Below are 21,901 nucleotides of genomic sequence, written 5' to 3'. Positions count from 1 at the left end.
GTTCATGTTCACCTTGATTTATCAAAAGACTGGAAAAAAAATTCGTAGTTATTTCTGTTGGAGACAAATTTATCTATCAAAATGAGAATTTTCTATGGGAGAAAGATTTGCTTATAAAGTCTTCGACTTTGGGTTATAGCAACTCTTAGTTGTGGGTGAGGTCAATTAAGGGAATCAAGTGCGCAGAATTCGGCGTGTGACTAGATGCGTAAGGAACGCGACTATACTTTCATTTGTGTGAGAATTGGTTAGGGGTCAACTATATTCCAGTCTGAAGATAACTTGTAGTAGGACAGTGTCTGTAGCGGCTTAATATAGTGTAGTGTCCAAATATGGAATAGGTCCCGGTATTTTTCTGCATTTTCGGTTTCCTCATTAACAAAACTTCTGGTGTCTGTGTTTTTTCTTTTCTGCATTATATTTGTTTATATAATTGAAATATCATAGGTTGTTCGTAGTTCAATTAATTGGTAAATCCTGAAAAAGTGGGGGTACAACAACCTCACCCAATATTTTGCTTAGCAATCTCTATGGACTAACTCCAATATACTTTTAAGAGAATCAACTAGACAGTCAGACTCAAAATCTTAATAAAAAGTATATCAAAGAGTTATATCTCAATTTCTCGATTCAATACTTACTCAAGCAAATAGAAATCTGCGATTCTAATTGAATACAAGAGAAATTAACTTGACGGTACCAAAGACCAATGTTCAAGGATCAATCAATTTCAATCGATAACCAAAGGTTGGTTTTCCCAATTGATCGATTCAACGCACAACCTGTGATATTTCAATTATATAACAAAATATATTGTGGAAACCAAATAACACAGACACCAGAAGTTTTGTTAACGAGGAAACCGCAAATGCAGAAAAATCCCGGGACCTAGTCCAGATTGAACACACATTGTATTAAGCCGATACAGACACTAGCCTACTACAAACTAACTTCGGTATGGACTTTAGTTGAACCCCAATCAATCTCACACTTATCCAAGGTACATTTGCGCTCCTTACGTTTCTGATCCCAGAAGGATACTACTCACTTGATTCCCTTAGCTGATCTCACCTACAACTAAGAGTTGTTATGACCTAAAGTCGAAGACTTTAATAAACAAATTTGTATCACACAGAAAAGTCAACATGAATAGATAAATCTGTCTCCTACAGAAATATCTACGAGTTTTGTTCCATATTTTGATAAATCAAGGTGAACAGGAACCAATTGGTATACCAGACTTATATTCCGAAAGAACTACCTAGAAATATCAATCACCTCACAATAATCTTAATCGACTAGCGAAACAAGATATTGTGGAATCACAAACGATGAGACGAAGATATCTGTGACTATTTTTCTATCTTTCCTATTGGAGAAATAAATCTCAAGCCAATCTTATGATTGCACTCAATAACGATACAAAAAAACAAGATCAGATCCAGTCATTGCCTTGTGTATTGATTCATATTGGTTTGGTACTCAAACTTATTATGGCCTTAGATGTTTGGTCTTCTGAAATTGGTTTTAGATCTGAAAAGATGGAGTTAATAGGCAAGAATTGGTGGAGATGCTACAATTTGTATGACTTTGTTGTAATCTTGAAAAAACTATGTAAGGTTTCCCAAATCGGCTTTTTCAATGTAATTTATGAGGTTAGCCTCTTTTCCGAAAAAAAAGGATCACGCAACTCCAGAGAAAATATTTGGGTCTGGCTTCACAATCCCAATGAAGTCTTCAAGTCGTTAACCTACAAGGTCTCGGTAGAAACCTAAGGTTAAAGGAGAATCGACTCTAGATTATACAACTAGTATCATACAGGAGGTGTGGGGATTAGGTTTCCCAGTTGCTAGAGTTTTCCTTTGTATAGTCTCCAAATCAGGGTTTGCAATCTAAGTTACCTTGGTAACAAAGCATTCAATATTCACTGTTATATGAAAACCTGATTAGAATCAAGCTAATATCTTACAACCCTTAGATCGAACTTAGCTTGTTATACACAAATGAAATGCACGTTCATTTAGGTTTGTGTAACTGTACCTAAACGTGTACACCTAGTTGGTTCAACAGTAGTTTACCAATGGCTAGCCATATGAGCACTTTCATATCAACCTTATTCATCTTTACCATAACTAGTTCAAATGACTCAAAAGAACTAGTTATAGAGTTGTTCAATTTCTTAGATCTCATACAATTATACAAAACAAAATCGAAGCAAAAACGATTTCGATTCACTTGAATCGATTTATGAACATTATAGCCACGGTTTGCAAATATGCATTCCGTAGTTTATATATGTCTAAGTTCACGAATAAACCGTTTTTAGAAAATAACCCACTCAAGTATGTATACCGGTATACATACTTAAGTACCCGGATTGAGCTTGTTTTCAGTTCACAAACTCCAACAGAAATTCACGGGATGTGAACTTTCGGCAGTACGCGTACGGGTATGCGGACTTAGCTTCCGGACATCCTGAACCAGTAAAGTACGCATACTTTAGTTCAAGGATTTTGGATTTACACAAGTATGAGTTCACATACAATGTTTATATCCCATTCAAGGTTATATATTTTAAACCCTCATTTCAATCATTGAAACATTCTTAGAGGATGTTAAATAGAGGTTATTCACACACTATTTTTCATCAAAGCGATTTTCAAGATATTGAAATAATCCTTTCGTCACTTGTAAAGATGAACGTGACCAAAGCGAAAGCTTACCAACACATATTTAGAGAAATAAATAAGCTTACCAAAGGTTGGACAGTTACAACCTGTAACGTTAAGGGTATTACTCTTGACATATGATCTTAGTTTCACAACTTCTTGTGATGCCCAAACAAGAACATCATGAAGTTTCCCATTCCTTATACGGAAACGACATCTCCTTTCCAGGTGACCTTTATTTCCGCAATAGTGGCAAACATAAGGAATGTTCTTACCTCGATCCGTGTGTCCTGACTTTAGAGGTTGATATACTTTGCTCTTTTGAACCTTAACTGTCGGTGGAGGTATTTCACTTTTGCCATCAATGGAAACCTTTTGTTGAGAAGAATCACTAGCCTTGACAAATTTTACCTCTTTGCTAATACTTGGAGCATCTATTCCCTTATAGCTCAATCCTCGTGTAATGATTTTTACTTGCTCCTAGCATAGTGGTTAATTTGTTTGAACTAGTATTGAACTTTTTCAAGTCATCTTCCAACATCTTGATTTTATCAAGAGCAGAAGCTAAATCAACCTCAAGGCGTTTCTCTCGAGCGAGAAAATCGCTTTCTCTGTCATCAAAACTTGCTTGTTGAGAGTTAATCCTTCCTTCAGTTTCTGCAAGTTTCACTTCCAACAAGAAGTATTTTTGATATACACGATTACATTCAAGTGACATTCTACTCAGGTTTTCCTCGGTATCTTTGAGGACCGATTCGCAAGAGCGATTCTGACCATAAAGACCTCCGTAAATCCTTTTCAATTTCTTGTTTTCTCGACAAAGAGGAGTCAGAAGAGGTGTGACATGAGAAGTTGTAATTTTCTTCATTTTCCACGAATCCAAAAACTTAACATACTCTGAGACTTCCTCATCAACATCTCTATCAATATCTGAATCACCTTCATCAGAAAGTTCATCCAATTGTTCTTCTAGGAGTGTTTCCCAATCAGCAGTTTTTACATCCATAGAATGTTTGGATATTGAATTAGATGTGACAGTTCTCTCAGGTGAATTCAAGCTTTGAAAATCATCTGGTAATTTCTGACCTGGTATGTTATTAGAGATAGACTCGTCCATAATAATCAGATTACTACAAACACAGACTTATGGCGTCTTTATCGTGTTTGCCTGGCTGATACCAGTTGAAAAAGTGGGGGTACAACAACCTCATCAAATATTTCGCTTAACAATCTGTATGGACTAACTCCAATATACTTTTAAGAGCAACTAGACAGTCAGACTCAATCTCAATAAAAATATATATCAAAGAGTTATATATATCTCAATTTCTCGATTCAATACTTACTCAAGCAAATAGAAATCTGCGAGTCTAATTGAATACAAGAGAAATTAACTCGTACAATACCAAAGACCAATGTTCAAGGATCAATCAATTTCAATCAAAAACCAAAGGTTGGATTTACCAATTGATCGATTCAATGCACAACCTGTGGTATTTCAATTATATAACGAAATATAATGCAGAAAAGAAATAACACAGACACCAGAAGTTTTGTTAATGAGGAAGCCGCAAATGCAGAAAAACCCCGGGACCTAGTCTAGATTGAACCCTACAGACACTAGCCTACTACAAACTAACTTCGGTCTGGACTGTAGTTGAACCCTAATCAATCTAACACTGATCCAAGGTACAGTTGTGCTCCTTACGTCTCTATTCCCAGCAGGATACTACGCACTTGATTCCCTTAGCTGATCTCACCCACAACTAAGAGTTTCTACGACCCAAAGTCGAAGAATTTAATAAAAAAATCTTTATCAAACAGAAAAGTCTACATGAGTAAATAAATCTGTCTTCCACAGAAATACCTACGAGTTTTGTTCCGTCTTTTGATAAATCAAGGTGAACATGAACCAATTGATATACCAGATTTATATTTCCGAAGAACAGCCTAGAAATATCAATCACCTCACAATAATCTTAATCGACCAGCGAAACAAGATACTGTGGAATCACAAACGATGAGACGAAGATGTTTGTGACTACTTTTCTATCTTTCCTATTGGAGAAATAAATCTCAAGCCAATCTTATGATTGCACTCAATCACGATAGAAACAGCAAGATCAGATCACGCAACTACAGAGAAAATAGTTGGGTTTGGCTTCACAATCCAAATGAAGTCTTCAAGTCGTTAACCTACAAGGTCTCGGTAGAAACCTAAGGTTGAAGGAGAATCGACTCTATCTTATATAACTAGTATCACACAGGAGGTGTGGGGATTAGGTTTCCCAGTTGCTAGAGTTCTCCTTTATATAGTCTCCAAATCAGGGTTTGCAATCTAAGTTACCTTGGTAACAAAGCATTCAACATTCATTAGATGAAAACCTGATTAGATTCAAGCTAATATCTTTCAACCGTTAGATCGAACTTAGTTTGTTATACACAAATGAAATGCACGTTCATTTAGGTTTGTGTAACCGCACACAAACGTGTACACCTAGTTGGTTCAACAGTAGTTAACCAATGGTTAGCCATATGAGCACTTTCGTATCAACCTTATTCATCTTCACCATAACTAGTTCAGATGACTCAAAAGAACTAGTTGGAGAGTTGTTTAATTGCTTAGATCTCATAGAACTATACAAGACATAATCGAAGAAAAAACGATTTTTATTCACTCGAATCGATTCATGAACATTATAGCCACGGTTTGCAAATATGCATTCCGTAGTTTATATATGTCTTAGTTCACGAATAAACCGTTTTTAGAAAATAACCCACTCAAGTATGCATACCGGTACGCATACTTAAGTACCCAGATTGAGTTTGTTTTCAGTTCACAAACTCCAGCAAAAATTCACGAGATGTAAACTTCTGGCGGTACGCGTATGGGTATGCGGACTTAGCTTACAGACATCTTGAACCAGTAAAGTACGCATACTTTAGTTCAAGGATTTTGGACCTACACAAGTAGGAGTTCACATACAATGTTTATATCCATTCGAGGTTATATATTCTAAACTCTCATTTCAATCATTGAAACATTCTTAGAGGATGTTAAATATAGGTTATTAACACACTACTTTTCGTCAAAGCTATTTTCAAGATATTGAAATAATCAACATGACTTTCGTCACTCGTAAAGATGAACTTGGCCAAAGCGAAAGCTTACCAACACATATTTCGAGAAATAGATAAGCGAGATAAACTCGGCTCGAAATAGCAAATGTGTATAATCGAAGTCTATATAGAAATACGACTTTTTTATCAAGATAGGAGATAGAGTAGATAGGCTTTTGAGTGATAGATAAGTTCAAGTCTCCACATACATTTTAGTCGATGAAGATCCACCAGTTCCTTGAGTAGTTCTTCGTCTTTGCATGATGAACGTCGTGGAGTCTAGAGCTTAACTACACTTTCTATCCTAATCCGAGACCTAGCTATAAGTAGACTAGAAATCAAGACTTATAGTTTTGGCAACTAAACTTGACAAACAAGCTTGAGATAGCAACGCTTGCGAGTTCGACGGAGCAGTGCTCTAACAAATCCAACATTTGTTTGTTGATATAAATTGATTGACACTTGAACGTTGGTCTTTGGTACCTTCCAAGTTTTCCCATACCAATCAGTCATGGATTCCATTCTGTTGATTTACTGATTGATTTGAGAAAGAGATATAACTCTTGAATATCTTTCCTTGATTGAGTCTAAATGTCTAATTGATTCTCTTGGAATTATATTGGAGTTAGTCCATACAGATTGTCGAACGAAATATTGGGTGTGGTTGCTAGACCTCCGCTTTTTCAGCTGCAGAAATATCAAGACTATAGAACCCAAGGTCCCAACGGAATGGGACTCATAATCTAGCACTAGTCATACTGATCCGTGACAAGCCTCTATTTCATCTTCATTTTACCTTCCGAACCAATAATATAACGTTGAGACCCGAGACCGATACGGTAAAAATCCTTTGATCGGGGATTAACCACCGAGACTGACAAGCATAAAAATCTGATTATATTTCTTTGATTGCTCTGACAACATAAGGCAACAAGCTGGGTTGCACAGATACTGGTACAGTATTCGATTCTGGTACGTATCGAAGAATCCGATTCGACATCTCCGAAAATGGCCGATACGGATACGTATGGATACCACATACATAAATATTTGCAAATGCAATCTTATAGGACTCAAGAATGTATTAGAGCACACAAATTCAGTCTAATCCCAAAAACACTCATTGTACACCTATATATCACAACATTTCAGTCTCACATTGCTAGCAAACTTGAAATTTTTTCTCTCAACCCTCATTATGAAGGATGTAAACTCCTTCAATTTCTTTTTAAGTGTTTCTCTTCTTCACATGTACAAAGCACGTGAAAGCAAGAGCGATCTTACTAAAAAAACTGAAGAAAAAACCTCTAGGAAAACTAATAAAATTTTGATAAGCCTTTTGGGAAGTATCGGAGGGTATCGTATCCGATACGGGTATCAGAGAATCCGATTCGTGTACTACATAATTCTCAAGTATCGGCGCAACCCAGGCAACAAGTCAGAGAAATGTTCCAGGAGAAAATTTTATGAAACAAACTTGAAGAAAGATGTGTTGAGTATGTTTGCTGAAGCTAGCAATGTCTTCCATCATAAGAAATCGGACGGGAATAAGCGAAGTTATTCGGGGGAAGAAATGGAAGTGCTGAGGTGATGCAGATCTATGCCCCTGTATCATGAGGTTTGACAATTCGTATCAACAGCGTTAGGTATGGCGAGAAATATACACTGGGTTGGGTCCTGTTGTGGCCAAATAACTTAATCTTTTGGCAGAGGCTAGGCAGAATGGCAAGACCATCATCACTAACAAACAACAGCAGCAACAGCATCACCAACATCCACAACAATGCCAACAACATCTCCATTACCCACAGCAATGCCAGCAACATCACCAATACCCACCATAGCAGCAGCAGCAACACCAACACCCAAAGAAACCTCCTCAGCGTCACCATCATCATCACCAGCTAGCTGGGGTGCACAGAGAGAACACCTCAATTCTAGGTATGTCTTTTGTTCTACTCTTAGATTTTTATATATGATGTCTGGGGTGCTAGTAGTCTGAGTTTAATCTACAATGCATGCTTATTGGATGGTTTTTTAATTTGTTAACGTTGCATGTTTCCTGGTAGCAAGCAGATGAGCTTCTTGCTCTATTGAGTTAGAGCAGTTTAGATACCGGTCGAAATAGGTTAGATTAAGGGCATTTGCTGATACTTAGACACGAACCACTGTTTAAAGGACTTTGAAAACCTGAAACGACGTTTGATCTTAGCTGTGGATTGTGGGTCTCACTCACGGCACACAACTGTGTACTTAGGATCTCAGCTACTAGTTTGAATGTAGGCTTATCTTGTGGTAGTTATTTGACCTTTATATATCAAGGTTCAAGTTAAAATAGTGCTATATTTAAGGTTTCATTGTCTAGGCTATCTGTGAATTCTTTCTGTGGAGGGTCCCTGATAGTTTATATGTGCTTTGATATTAATACAAACAAATTGTGGGATCTAAGCAGCTCGAGAAAACAAAACCACGAAAATGGAAACTCATAAATTAGAACTTCTTTACTTTAGCTTTGCTTTAATTAGGAAATGATGTTTGTATTTTCCTTTCAAGTGAGAACAAAAAGGTTATTTGGACCGTAAATACTGACCACAAGAGGAACCACATGTCTTAACTGTGGATTCGGGTGTCACTCACGGCACACAACTGTGTATTTAGGAATCTCATCTACTAGTTTAAGTGTAGGCTCATCTTGTGGTGATTATTTAATGTCAAGATAGCAGGGTTCAAGCTAAAGTGGTGTTACTTTTAAGGTCAAAGGTAGTCTATTTGTGTATTTTTTTCCGCCGAGGGTCCTTATTAGTTTAGTTTTCGATTACCATTTTAAACTAAATATCAGTGTTATAGTTTCAACCTGAGCCTTGGTATAATATACAAATAATCTAGCTGGAGTATGTGTTCAAGTCATGTCATTGTTACAACATCTCATAATCCTGTTATCATTTCCCGTCCTAAACGCCTGAGCTCTCACCTTCTTTCGACTAAGTAATGCCATAAATATATTGCCTTCCAGGGCAGTTAGTTTTAGTGCTTGAGAGTCATTTATGATTGTGTATGTTCCTAAGGAAGAATGAGTTTAAATATTCAGTCCTCTCGCCTAATAAGAATTCATGATGATATCCGAAAATCCAAAAATGATTATGTATGACACACATAGACCTTGTTATATTTTGTATTGCTCTTTAGTAGCATCTTAATTTTTCCTTCGATAGTTGTGTATTTGCTTCTCCTCTGCTTAGCCTATACTGGATTATGTCAACTTGATGGGTCTTGTTTCTACTCACAGGTGCTGTCACTGCCATGGGTAGACCAATCCACTTGCGAATCAACATGAAGAATGCCCGAACAAACTGCTATGTCCCTTATGTTCATTATATACCAGTATACTACTCCATGAGTCATTAGACTCAACTGACTAGCCAGATACAACCTCATCTGGTACATGTGCATGATATGCTTACTGTTACCCATTTGTGAAAATAATATACATTTCAAATTTGGAGCAGTATGAAAAACTATCTTTGCCAGTTTGCTGTATTATTATCGAAATCGTTTGATAATGCAAATCAAGGAGTTTTAAAGAATCCAGCACCAGAAGAATAAGGGGAACTAGAGAATATGAAAGAAAGCCTTTGTTTTTCGTTGCAGTTCGTGAAAGACAGAACATTCGAACACACCATTTGCTGCGATTAGGGATTTATGTGTTTCTTACTTGAATACGTTTCGGAATATTTCCCAGGATACCTTATCTTGGATGTCTGTCCTCATTTAGCTTTTCCACGAGGTTCATTATATCTGACTTTATGGAAGCTTTAAGTGAACAGCTTTAACTGAACTCTTAAAATACAAAGAACTTAATCATTGCTCTCCTCTCCGGCCTCAAAAAGCAAAAGCAAAAGATTCCATCAAGAATAAAAGCACCAAGACTTAAACTGAAGAATAGAAGTTACAAAAATGAAAAAAACGCCGTTGCCGGGGATCGAACCCGGGTCACCCGCGTGACAGGCGGGAATACTTACCACTATACTACAACGACCTTGTTTGGGATTTCTGTATAACTTACGATTATTGTCGCTGTATTCTGCAGCTCAAGATTTTTGTTTTGTTTGCTATTCTTGCTCGGTTCTGCAGATCAGCAATTGGTGTTTTCGCATAGCAAAAGCATTTGAAAGTCCAAAGTCCATTACTGCTTGTGTGGTTGTAACAAACACACCATCCATGACTTCCTTTGAAGTTGTTTCTTAACAATAAGGTTTTGCAGTGTTCAAGTCATGTCATTGACATCATAACTCTTCTTCTCACACATTTTTTGTCCATGATCACATAACTTGTTGAACCCTTGCAACAACTCACGCTTGTAGTGACAATAACTACTTTGATGTCCACCACGAATCTCACTGCATGCCTAATGAGCAAAATAAATTAGTCCAATCCAAATTTGCAGCCATACAGTCATCATAAAGCATTGAACCACTTGATTCCCACATTTTGTAAGTTCATGTGGTGTGGTTACTACTATCTATCCCTTTGTCACGAACACGGAACACAACTAATGGTGGTCAATGCAGGGAATACAATAGCGATCCTTCTGCGAACTCAAGCTTCAATACCCTGCCGCCCAGGGGTCCAAGCTTATAGCATAGGGCCTGGGCCTGACTTTCGTGAAAGAAAAAAACAAGAACCATTTTTTAGGGACCATGGTTTTTGGGGGACCATGGTCTTATTAGGCCAACTTCCCTATATTTATAAGGGGTGTTCTAAAGTTAGGTAAGTACACATTTATCCTTTATTTTAATTTAAATTAAAACTAACCTAATAACTATATAAATCTAATCTAAATGAATTTATTAACCAAAATTAAAATCAAAATCAAAAACAAAAATAAGGAGGAACCGAAATTTTTTAGTTTTGAAAAAAAATTATCTTCTTCTTCTTCTCTATTTGCTTGACGTTCCTCGTTCAATTGAAAAATGAGTATTAACCATCAAAATGAGTTGAAAATGGAAGTTGCATAGAGAAGTTCGGTTGGGAATTATGTGAAAAACTTTGTCGAACTAACCGAACCTAATGGAAATGATGAACATGAAGAACAGTTTGGCTATTTCAAAAATAAAATCCCAACCGAACCTTAGTTCGGTTATGTCGCAAAAAACATTTCCCAACCGAACCCTAATAGTTCGGTTAGTAGCAAAAAACATTTCCCAGGGTTCGGTTAGTTGCAAAAACATTTCCCAACAGAACCTGAGTTCAGTTAGTAGCTAAAAACATTTCCCAACCGAACCTTAATCGTTCGGTTAGTTGCACGTCGCAAAAAATGTTTCTTAACAGTTCGGTTTGATCGTAAAAAAATTTTAATTTTTTTTATAACCGAACTATTTAATGGTCACAGAAAATATAGAGAATTCGATTTGATCGCAAGGAAAAATTTCAATTTTTTGTAACTGTACTTCTTACTAGTAACTAATCATTAGTAATCATACTAATCATTACTAATCACTAATAACTAATCATTAGTAATGATTAGTTACCAGTAAAATGTTTGGTTACAAAAAATTGAAATTTCAATTTTTTTGGTCATTAATTTCATTTTTTAGTAGAACTTACTAATCATTATTGATCACTAATCATTACTGATCATACTAATCATTAACTAATAACTAATTAATCATTAAACTAACACACTTAATTAAGGAGGGTAAGTTTGGTATTAAGAAAAACATTTAGATAAGGGGTGATTTAGAATTACTTATAATGTCTTGCATAAAATAGAATCATGGTCCCCACAAAAAAATCATGGTCCCAAAAAATGGTTCAAAAAAAATCGTGACAGCGGAGCTTTGTCAAGAACAAATGGTATGTCGTGTAACTTGAAGCTTGAAATGGCGCCAGTTATACAGAAACCATTCTTCTTGGTAGCATGTGGCTGTTGCCGCTGCTTCTTGTTTTATTTTTTAAAAAGAAATTCCTGTGTTAGAATGACACTCTAGAGTCCAACTAAATTTGGATGAATTTTAACTGAATGTCGTCAATATCCATATTGTGTGAAGCTAACCGAACAAAAATCAGATCTTAAAAGACCTCCCACTATACCGTATGATCAAAATGGAGATCGGAATTATTTCGAAACAATGCTTGCAAACTACAAATGATATTTATAATTATCCCAAACTAGAGGTCCCAAAAATTTCGTTTTTATTAATAGTAAATAACCCTTCAAAAATTGACGTCATCATCCCAAAAAATTGAAGTCATCATCAACATTGTTAATATATTCCATAATAACAAGAATCATCCTAAAAACAGAGTTAAATGAAGAATTTTAAATTGTGTGCAACCTCCAATATTTTCTTGTACAATCATTACATGACAGACCTGTAGAGCTCATCGGTTTCACATTTCCAGCTAGACAGCTTCTTCCCTCACTGGACATACGCGAGATTCCTTGGGATGAGTAGTAAACCTTGTCTGCATTCATTCAAGCAACAAAAGGTCAATCTAAAGAACCTAAGATGTGATTTTTTTTTTAATTAAATTGTATATTTGGGATTTGAAAAGCTCAGGATTAGTCTCTACAAAGATATGTTCAAGAAGTGCAACTATGTTTACATTATGGAGGAGAGGACCTAATAAAATGATAACTGTCGTCAGTATCGATATCCATAAATTGAAGTCAAAATTCATTTACTTACCAATCATGCTTCTTTCCACCAGCCAGGATGCGTGAAATCTGAAGGCCTCTACTGAAAGCATGGTTGAAGAGCAGCCGTGTCTGGAATTCAGACACAAATGGAAACCAAGCCAGAACAGCTGTAGGCGCAAAGATAATGAGTCCCATCCCATATTCGTATCCCCTGGCTAGAGACCTTGTGGAACTCCATAACCCTAGTGCCTTCATCACTGGCTTACATGCTTGTGATATCTGATGCCACTCTCACCAAGAACACAAACAATTAATTAGTTCAACAGGTAAAGACTAACTTCATAGAGCAAATATACACGACTTTAATGTAGCACAGAACTATTTTTTAAACTGTCCAATGCTATGTGAAAATAACAAAATTAATTTAACATCAGCAAGATGTATAGGGCCCATCCTGTTGGCAAAAAAGCGAGAAGTCTCGCGAAGGTGTCACCCACTGTGAGATTTAGAAACCTAAAGAGGATGCTAGCCATCACTATAAATCCAACGAACATCAACGCCTTTAGCAGTCTGAACATCAGCTGAAAATCTGCGCTGAACTTTCTCCTACCCACAGACACTATCTGATTTGCATAGCCCAGGAAAGCAGAAAAACATATACACAATCAGCACTCATAGAGGAAATTAATATGTTGTTGAGAAGATTTTTAAAATACTTCACCTTCAAGATGATCGTCACAGCTACAATAACCAGCCAAGAGAGACCAAATACCTGAAAAGGGAATATAAACATGGCAGGTTACTACTTTAAAGGCAGAATCCCATGGTCCTCAGCATTGCAAACAAATAGGCAAGAGATGAGTCGTCAGAAATAGTACTTACAATTATGCTTTTATTTCCGTTTCAGACATGTAAATGATACACAATCCCATACTGAAATAGAAAGAAACGAAGGGAAAGAACAACCTCCCAGAACCTGCCTGAGAACCCAGTGAAATAGAGGTGATCTTGTTCCTCATCCCACCACGATTCCCAGCTCTTGCATGCTGGAACACCAATACCTCCTGGAGTATTTATCCACTTGGACCAATCATCCCAGTCCTCAACTATCTTTTTCCACTCAAACCCCGAAGGGTTAAAAAGAAACGGTCCGAACAACCAAGATACGACCAAGAACCAGATCGAAGCTGTGCAAAACATGTAACTGTGGCCATGGGACTCGGAAGTGGCAGAACCATATATCCCATACGCAACCAGCAGTAATACCAACTCCAACCCTTTCACGAAATGACTCCTCGAATACATCCTATAATTCTCAGCAAATTTCTCATGCCGAACAACAAAACCTCTTCCAGTGGCCCTGTATTTCGCACCACCATGCAGTACGGTACGTCCAAAATAATGAGTCTTTGTCCCAAGGGAAAATGTGAAGAACACAGCTGCAAGCTGAAGCTGCATGATGATGAAGTCACTCATGGCAGTTCTAAAACCCCTCTCAAGTCCAATCTCCATTACCATGGGCAACGCCATAAGCAGGCCTATCTGAACAAGGGACTGTGATGTCATGGCAGCCTCTAGAGGATAATCATGCCTGACTTGAGCAAACTTCATTATCGACTGCTCTAGTCCACTCAATGACAAGTATAGCTTCCCATACAAGAAAGCATAACCTACAATCACCACCATCTACACAATATAGAAACATGCTGGCATAAGAGACAGAAGGAATCTGCAAGCAAAGACAGTGGTCTTTGTATTTTGATCTTTTCTTCTGTGTATCTTTTTCCCTTTTTTCTACTTACTATTTTGAAGGATTAAATGCAACATGACTTCCAAACATCTAAACCATGAATTACCACAAAAGGTACAAATTTACTAAGAAGTCCACAGATACAAATTTACTACAGCCAGATCTGGTTACTGCGACTTAATCATTATGCTCCTATATTTTACACTAGGGTGTAACAGTAAAAATTCAAGCTATGTGTTATGAGCTCATTTTACATTCATGACGACAAACTTATGCTTACTAGGCAACTTCTAGAATTTAGTAGCTGGTGAATCTTTGACAGAATCAAAGAACAACTTTGGGTTTAAGAAACGGAATTCATTTGTTCTGCCTTCATATTTACTCCAGAAAATTATAGTGGAAAAAACACTCAGATCCATCTGTCTAATTTCAATTAAAAGGTAAAGTTTCTTTAAAGAAGCATAAAAACGTCAAATCGCATTGGAGTTCTTGCTAAATTTCCTTGCAACACACTCCTATGTTGCGTGGTTATACAGTTTCCTTATGCTCAAGGCAACCGAAAGATCCAGTTGTAAAGACTAACTTGGTCATTCGATTCCAAATTAGTTGAACTTTATCTTTAAAATACTACTATTATTTGTAATCAGGTTGAAAGTATTTTTACCATTGAGCTGACGTAAAACCCAACTGTTGTGTAATAACAGGACATCATACGGAACACGTCAAATCTGTGCCCCAACCGATAGATATCCCTGCTCAGAATCTGCTCTCCATTGCCACATGCAACTTTGGCTTCGAAGAGTGAAATTTGATTAAACCCAACATCTCGTCCTTTCCCAACCTGAATGTACTCATGGTGGGTAACATTTCCACGTCTTAAAGTTGAGTTGTATCCTGATAAGGAAAATGGAACAGAATTAAATCGAATACAGGCACCTTCAAAATAATAGTTCGAGTGCATCTGGAACAGAAGAAGTATTTCAAGAGAGGGCTTGCTGATGAAAAGACAGACATGTATTACCAGCAAAGATGTCTTCACTCAAATTGATACCACGAGAAGCCTTGCTGATGCCTCCTCGAGTAATATGGAAATTTCTGTCAAAAACGTCGGGATGCCCGTAATGGAACCTAACCCTGTCAAGTTGTCAACCACAGAATAAGAATCTTCAAAACTGGGAACACAAAGAAAGAAGAAAAAAAGATCTACAAATGTCCTGACAAAGCAATAGATGAATACTACTCGTCACCCCAATCAGCTAAGAACTCATTTACAGATTAAGCATGACCAAGGGAACAAACTCTACAAAGGATGACTGAGTAAAATACCAATACCAGAAGAGAGTACTGTGGAATAGATATTACCTATAATATTGCGTGTATGTGTTCGTGTAGGAACAGGAAAACGGTCTTAGGCACGGAAATTCAGAAAGACATCATGTTTACACTGCAAGCACTTTCTCTATGATTATGTGCTTTAATTTTTCAGCATTAATTTGTATTTCTAGATCGCCACTGTTTCAAGCTACAGGGATGATATTATCCTACATTTCTATAAAGTCTACACTACCAAGTTCAACTGTCCAAGACTCCAAGTACACACAAGTATTAGTAATTTGTGCAAATACCTACTGCGAAACCTGCTTCTATGTCGACAGGACAAAGGTTCAAACAACCTCTATAATCACATGGGATATTCCACTAAAATAGGAAGTACAAATATGATAAAGACTAATCCCAATCCATCATTGGCATACATATACTTGGCACAACGAGAGATATGCAGCAATTCCAGTAAGTGCATCACTCAGGTTGATGGCCATCAATCTAGTAAAAATTTCTTTCAGTCAAAAAATAAAGAAAAAAAAGAATGTACTTTGTAAACTCCACTCAAGCACGTCGCAGTTGAGACTAACAGTGCACCATAAGTAAGATTACAAATGAAACTTACTTTAATGGTCTTGCTAGAACTCTTTGACCAATAGTGACGAAACTTGTTTCCTGGTTAGACATAAACCATGCCAAAGAAGAAACACTGCATTCCATGTCAAATAAAGACGATTATAGATAACTCAAACTAAAGTTCTTGAGCAACTTCATAGCATATTATTAAGAAATAATCAACTCAATCAACCTGCCCGTGAAGATGTGCTCACGAAACCTAGAATTGTAGGCGGACGCACTCCATGGTCCTCATTGAATTCCTCCAAGAGATTGAGCATTTTAAAAACCTCTTCCAAATAATTGTCCTACAGTAGAGATCTACTCCATGAACTAGCTGTGGAAAACACATTAAAGCACAGTTACAGCAAGTTAGACTTACCTGGTTCATATCAATGGTTTGAAGGGCTTCTCCTCTGGTAAATATAATAGCGTGATTCTGGTTTTCAGGCTTTCCTTCCCCTATTTTTGCTGGCCCCGGCAATTTGATCCGGTAAATTTCATTTTTGAAGAAAATGAAAAATTAAAAACATGAGAAATTGATAAGAGCTGTACTAGGAGTAATCTTTTAGAACAGGAAATATGAAAAGCCATGTATTGTAATGCCATCTCTACCAAAAATGTTATGCACAAACTAGATAACGACGACGCTTTGAGAAGGTACTACATAACCCTATATATCAGTAAATTCCAAAATAAAAGAAACCTAGAACCTTCAGCATCAAAAATGGGTCAAGACTGATCCCTGAACAAAAAGCTGGACCAATCGTTTCTATCCTAGAGATTGGAAATTCAGAAAAAACTTAAAACCAGGAATTAGTCTCAGGCAACGAATTAAGATCTCCTCTGTAATTATATGTAACTAGGGTGGTACTTATTGGCGTGAGACCATGAATGTAATGAGATAACAAGCACAATATATGGTGTACCAAACACTATAACTTGTATTCCCATGAAATATTAAAAAAAGAGCATGATATATGATACCAAACACTACTACTTAATCTCCATTAGATAAAACGACCTCTTCATCACTGGTTGAAGACTCCAAGGTGGAGTTCCCTTTTGCTGACCAGGCATCTGAACTTGATTCATTGTTCAAGTAAATGGGAATCACTTTAAGTAGTTTGTAGCTTAAAAAGGGTGACATGATGATGCTAGACATCAGGATACATTTGTTTCTTTGTTCAGTTTCCCAAGCCAGTGCAAGAGAAAGACACTAAAGGATAATTACCTGGTCACGGTTATCAACAGCTTTGATTAACACGGAATAATAGACCTTCTGTAGAGTGCCACCTTCACTTACTTCAACTTCATCAATATATGCCACGCGGAGAGATGGGTTTCTGTATGAGAAAGCACCAAATATTAGCTTCTGAAGAAAAAGAGAGCCCTTTCAAGTTTCAATAAAAGCTGGCAACAACAAAGAGAGAGGAAGTCTATTGACTTATTGATGGTGGAATATACTTAACCATCAGATTCAGAATGTCTGTTGCGCGGCGATCTCCATTTCGCTTTTGACTCCCGTAATTCTGACAAGTAGCAACATACGTAAACTTCATGTCAGCAGTAGCTTCTAGTTGAGCAAAGAGGGACCTCTGGCTCCTTTTCTCCTCCTCTGATGGAATTGAGACTGCCTTGTAACCTTCCAAAATTTCTGCAGTTCAGATACATCAATTTATTAGGCACTTTTAACTTTATCAAACGTATAAATTTGTAGAAGATGTGGTTGTTTGCTTACCACTTTCATCAGCCATGTCAAGGAAGGCTTGAAGCTTCAAAGCCCGTCGGTAGTACATCATGCCTCTAACTGAAACACCAATATAGTTCATAAGAAAAGATTCAGAAGGTAGGTACTATAAGGAATCAAAAGAAGAAGAAAAATCAAGGGTGTTTAGCTACCAGTTCTGAACAGTGTTTGTCCTCTCAGAGATACCCAGTGTCGAAGATGCAAGATGTTCTCTTCATTTTCCCACACTTCGCTCGATTTTTTACATTTGAGCCTTTCCATGAAGTTATTCCATTCATCTGAAGAATCGAGTAACAGCCAAGACAACATTAGTGATACTGATCACAAACACTAACACTGTAAACAGTATTAAGGTAAGTCACACTGTCAAAGTTATCTGATTACACTTCATACCTGGGAAGATTTTTTGCAAGTAAAAGATAATGGATACACCATCTTCATTCTCCAACTCAAGGTCACTTTTAGAGTACACCGTCTCCTCGCTATAATAAGGAGTCATAACACTGACACCATAAATTCTAAATAGGAATAAACATGAGAATATTATTAGAGAAGTCGGCACCCCCTCATAAATGTTACTTGAAATTTGAAAAGAATACATCCTTGCCGTTCAGCTATAAGCTTACAAACATAACTAAGTTAGCGAAGAACTAGGTTGCTAACTATCTACAAGGAACAACAAAAAAAATGTAGAAATTCTAGAAATTTCTATCTACGCCAATGAAATACTGATTGTAAGAAAACCAACAGTTGATATACCCCTTCTGTAAAGCCTATAATGTGATGATCTATACCACATCTTCTGATGCGAAAAGGAAATGTGACTACAGAAATATGTCTGAAGCTAATTGTGTCAATAGAAATACAATCCAAACCTAGGAAAAGTGACTACAGAAATATGACTGAAGCTAATTGTGTCAATAGCAATACAATTCAAACCTGAATGAGAGCATTTTACGAACAGGGGGAGCTCGTGGCATCTCCATAAACAAAGAATTTGTAAAGAACGCAATCCTTCTACGTGCTTCAAGGTTAGTTGGAACATTAAGTGCAGATTCTTTTACTGTCAAAAGGAGTTCGAGACGCTTAATCTGAAACAAAGTGATCAGAGCTATGTAATTTTATTAGGATGACACTGATGGTAGAAAAGAGAGAGTGAGATAGATCATCTGTACCTGCTCTTGCCATTGTGCCGTTGCTACTGGAGGGAAAACAATAGCGGGTATTGGGTCAATAGCAGCGAAAAGATGATCTCTGTAAGTGTAACCAAGTTCAGCCAATTCACTGTAAAATAATTCGGAGAAAGCAACCAAAAAGTTAGCTTGGTTAAACATATCATCTCTAATTATTAACCAAATGAAGGAAAGAAACACAATTCACCTACAGAATCTCAGTAACCATCATATCACGGGTAACTACTAATATGTCCTGTAGTAATAATACCACAACATTTCGTTTTGATTGATCACCCTCTTTCTGAAACAAATAAAGGAAAAAAAACAACAGCGTGCAAATGAATAAACTCACAGAAGTGGAAAACAAACTAGGGAAGATATACCAGATTAATATGTTTTGAAGATGACTCACCAAAATCTCCACAAGCTTAACAAATTTCTTGCAGAGAGCGGGTAAATGATTCATTCTGAAATTTGCAAGTAATGTATTCTTCTCTATGTTACTTTCAATGTCATTTATGATAGTACCTATGATCCTGTTTAATAGAAATGGTGTGAGAGACTTTAATACTGAACACTGAAACAAACGCGTACAATCAAATAACCGATTCCTATACTCTTGAGAGAAATCTTTATATCACTAGTCCTCAAGTATATTGAAACTAAAGTTGTTTTAATACTCTTGGTTTCTAGATCTCTGTTCCGTCACTCCTACTTCCGCAAAAATACGCTAAGATATCTAAAACTAAACACAAGTTACATCCATCTATAGTCCTACTAAAACACGAGATTAACAAATAATGTCAATAATAAACCTAGATGTCTGAAGAATACAATAAAATAACAGAAAAATCTTATGCGTATGAGCCTTATGCACATGTTTTGATGGTCTTCACACTCGGGAGCATACCCCCATATCGAAGAACTACATCCATTGGAGGGATAACACGCCACTTTTCCTTAATGACCACTAAAACAATGCATACACTTCCGCTACTCCAGCTTGTATCACATGGATATGTTCTTTGAGGAATGATTTTCATCAAAATGACAAGGAAACTTCCTCTTTATAAATTGACCCATAAAGCATCTCCAACCGGGCCTCATCCAGGAATACGAGGACCGTAATAAGAAGGGTTACACGTAGAATAAGCTAACCAGAAACATCTGACAGCAGTGTATTACCTCAAACCAGCCGACAACAGTACAAAGTGAACAATGTAGATCTCGTTAATCTCGTTTTTATACTAGTACTTAATAATGGTAACAATTCATATAGAAGAACACCCGGTAGTCTCAAAAGGGGTAAGGGAAACAAAAGTTACCTTTTTTCGTTCGCCCCAACAACCAGGAGACTCAGGATGAGTTTAAAAAGCTCATATCCTTCAATCACAGCACATTTCATATATTCATCAGCACATATACGGTTCCAGAGATCAGAGTCTCTGGATTGGAATTCAGCTGCAAACTCCAATGCTATCGAAATCTGCAACAAAGTTAATTACCAGCAGTAAATACATGCAGGACGACATCAAATAAAACCAATAGGCAAGAGAAACAACCTTTCCAGCAAGCAAGAAGGGAGGCCACTGTATTACTTTTAAGCTGGGGAAAGATGTATAAGGAACTAGCAACATATCCGTCTCCCTGGGCCCATAACAAAACCCAGATCAGTCTAAGTTGATACTAAAACCAAAGAGTTGAATTATGTATACATAGAAACTTTTGACATGGTTAGGATTCTTTCCTATCATTTATGAGGTCCTCTTCCCTGAAACTGCCAATAACTTCATTCCACAACTGAGCAAATTTTGCTGCTTCAGTTCTCCTGCTTGCTGGAACCTAAACAAGTAGGTTGGCCACATAAACAAAGATATGGACATTATTCACCATAATGTATTCTGAATAATTAGTTTGAAAACAAGAAATACAACCTCAGCAAATTTCTTTGACAAAGAGAAACCCCTTTTCCGACTCATGTCTGAGGGTACCAAATTTGCATTGAAAGCTCCAAGTAAAGATTGGAAACGTGATCTTAGCATGCCGACCGTTCTTATCTATGACAAGGAAAATGAAAAGCAGGTTAATTAAAAATATAATCAGAACTAAGAACGCATATAGCTATTAAGATAAGATCTTTCCAACTAAAGTACGATGAGACACTAAATTCCTTTAGAAACTACCAAACCATGTAAAATGATGAGGATGTATGTCTCCCATATTATGGTATCCATTCCTTAGTATTCTAACAGTGTGAATTGATCTTCCTTTTTAATTTATTTCAAACAATAATTGTGTTATTTATTTATGTCAGAACCTATTACCTCACCGAGACGATCAAAAGCTCCAACAAACCCACCATACAAAGTTGAGAATATGGCATACGAAATCTGAGTATCCATGAAATAAACCTACATAGAACACGCTAGCATATGAGATGATCTATCTAAGAAAAAAGGAGTATTCATTCACCACAAACTGAATCAAAATAAATTATTGAAAATTAAAATCTTGGGTAAGAAAGTTAAAATTACCAAGACGACTGGAGCCCAAAGAGCGACAATTGCACCATAATTGTGGATAGCTGCATGGACCAGAAAGATTTATCACGGTATAAGAAAGGCATAAAAAAAACTCGGAGGTGTATTGATGAATTTGTGGGAAATCAAATACTATACCATTAGGAAAAATTTCATGCCAGGCATACTGAACATGGCGAATATTTAAAATATCTTTTGTTGGCTTCACCAAATTTTTAATCTGAAAGGCATAGATGAATGAAACAAAAAGCCTAATTAAAGTTACCTTTTAACAAAGACACTAACTTTGAATGGCCATTAAACTGTTATAAATTTAAAA

The 21,901-nt window shown here is 36.8% G+C and overlaps 1 non-coding gene and 1 pseudogene across 1 annotated transcript; both read right to left on the bottom strand.

Moving 5' to 3' along the window:
* Positions 1–9,753: 9,753 nt before the first annotated feature.
* On the bottom strand, positions 9,754–9,825 carry TRNAD-GUC. The gene has a single exon. It is a non-coding gene; the product is annotated as a tRNA-Asp (tRNA).
* A 2,148-nt stretch (positions 9,826–11,973) lies between these two features.
* The window catches only part of LOC113280964, a 27,308-nt pseudogene continuing 17,380 nt past the window's right edge, over positions 11,974–21,901 (bottom strand).

This window comes from Papaver somniferum, chromosome 5, assembly GCF_003573695.1.
Source record: "Papaver somniferum cultivar HN1 chromosome 5, ASM357369v1, whole genome shotgun sequence".
Lineage (NCBI taxonomy): Eukaryota > Viridiplantae > Streptophyta > Magnoliopsida > Ranunculales > Papaveraceae > Papaver > Papaver somniferum.
The sequence above is the reverse complement of the archived record's forward strand: the minus strand, read 5'-3'. Positions and strand labels throughout refer to the sequence as shown.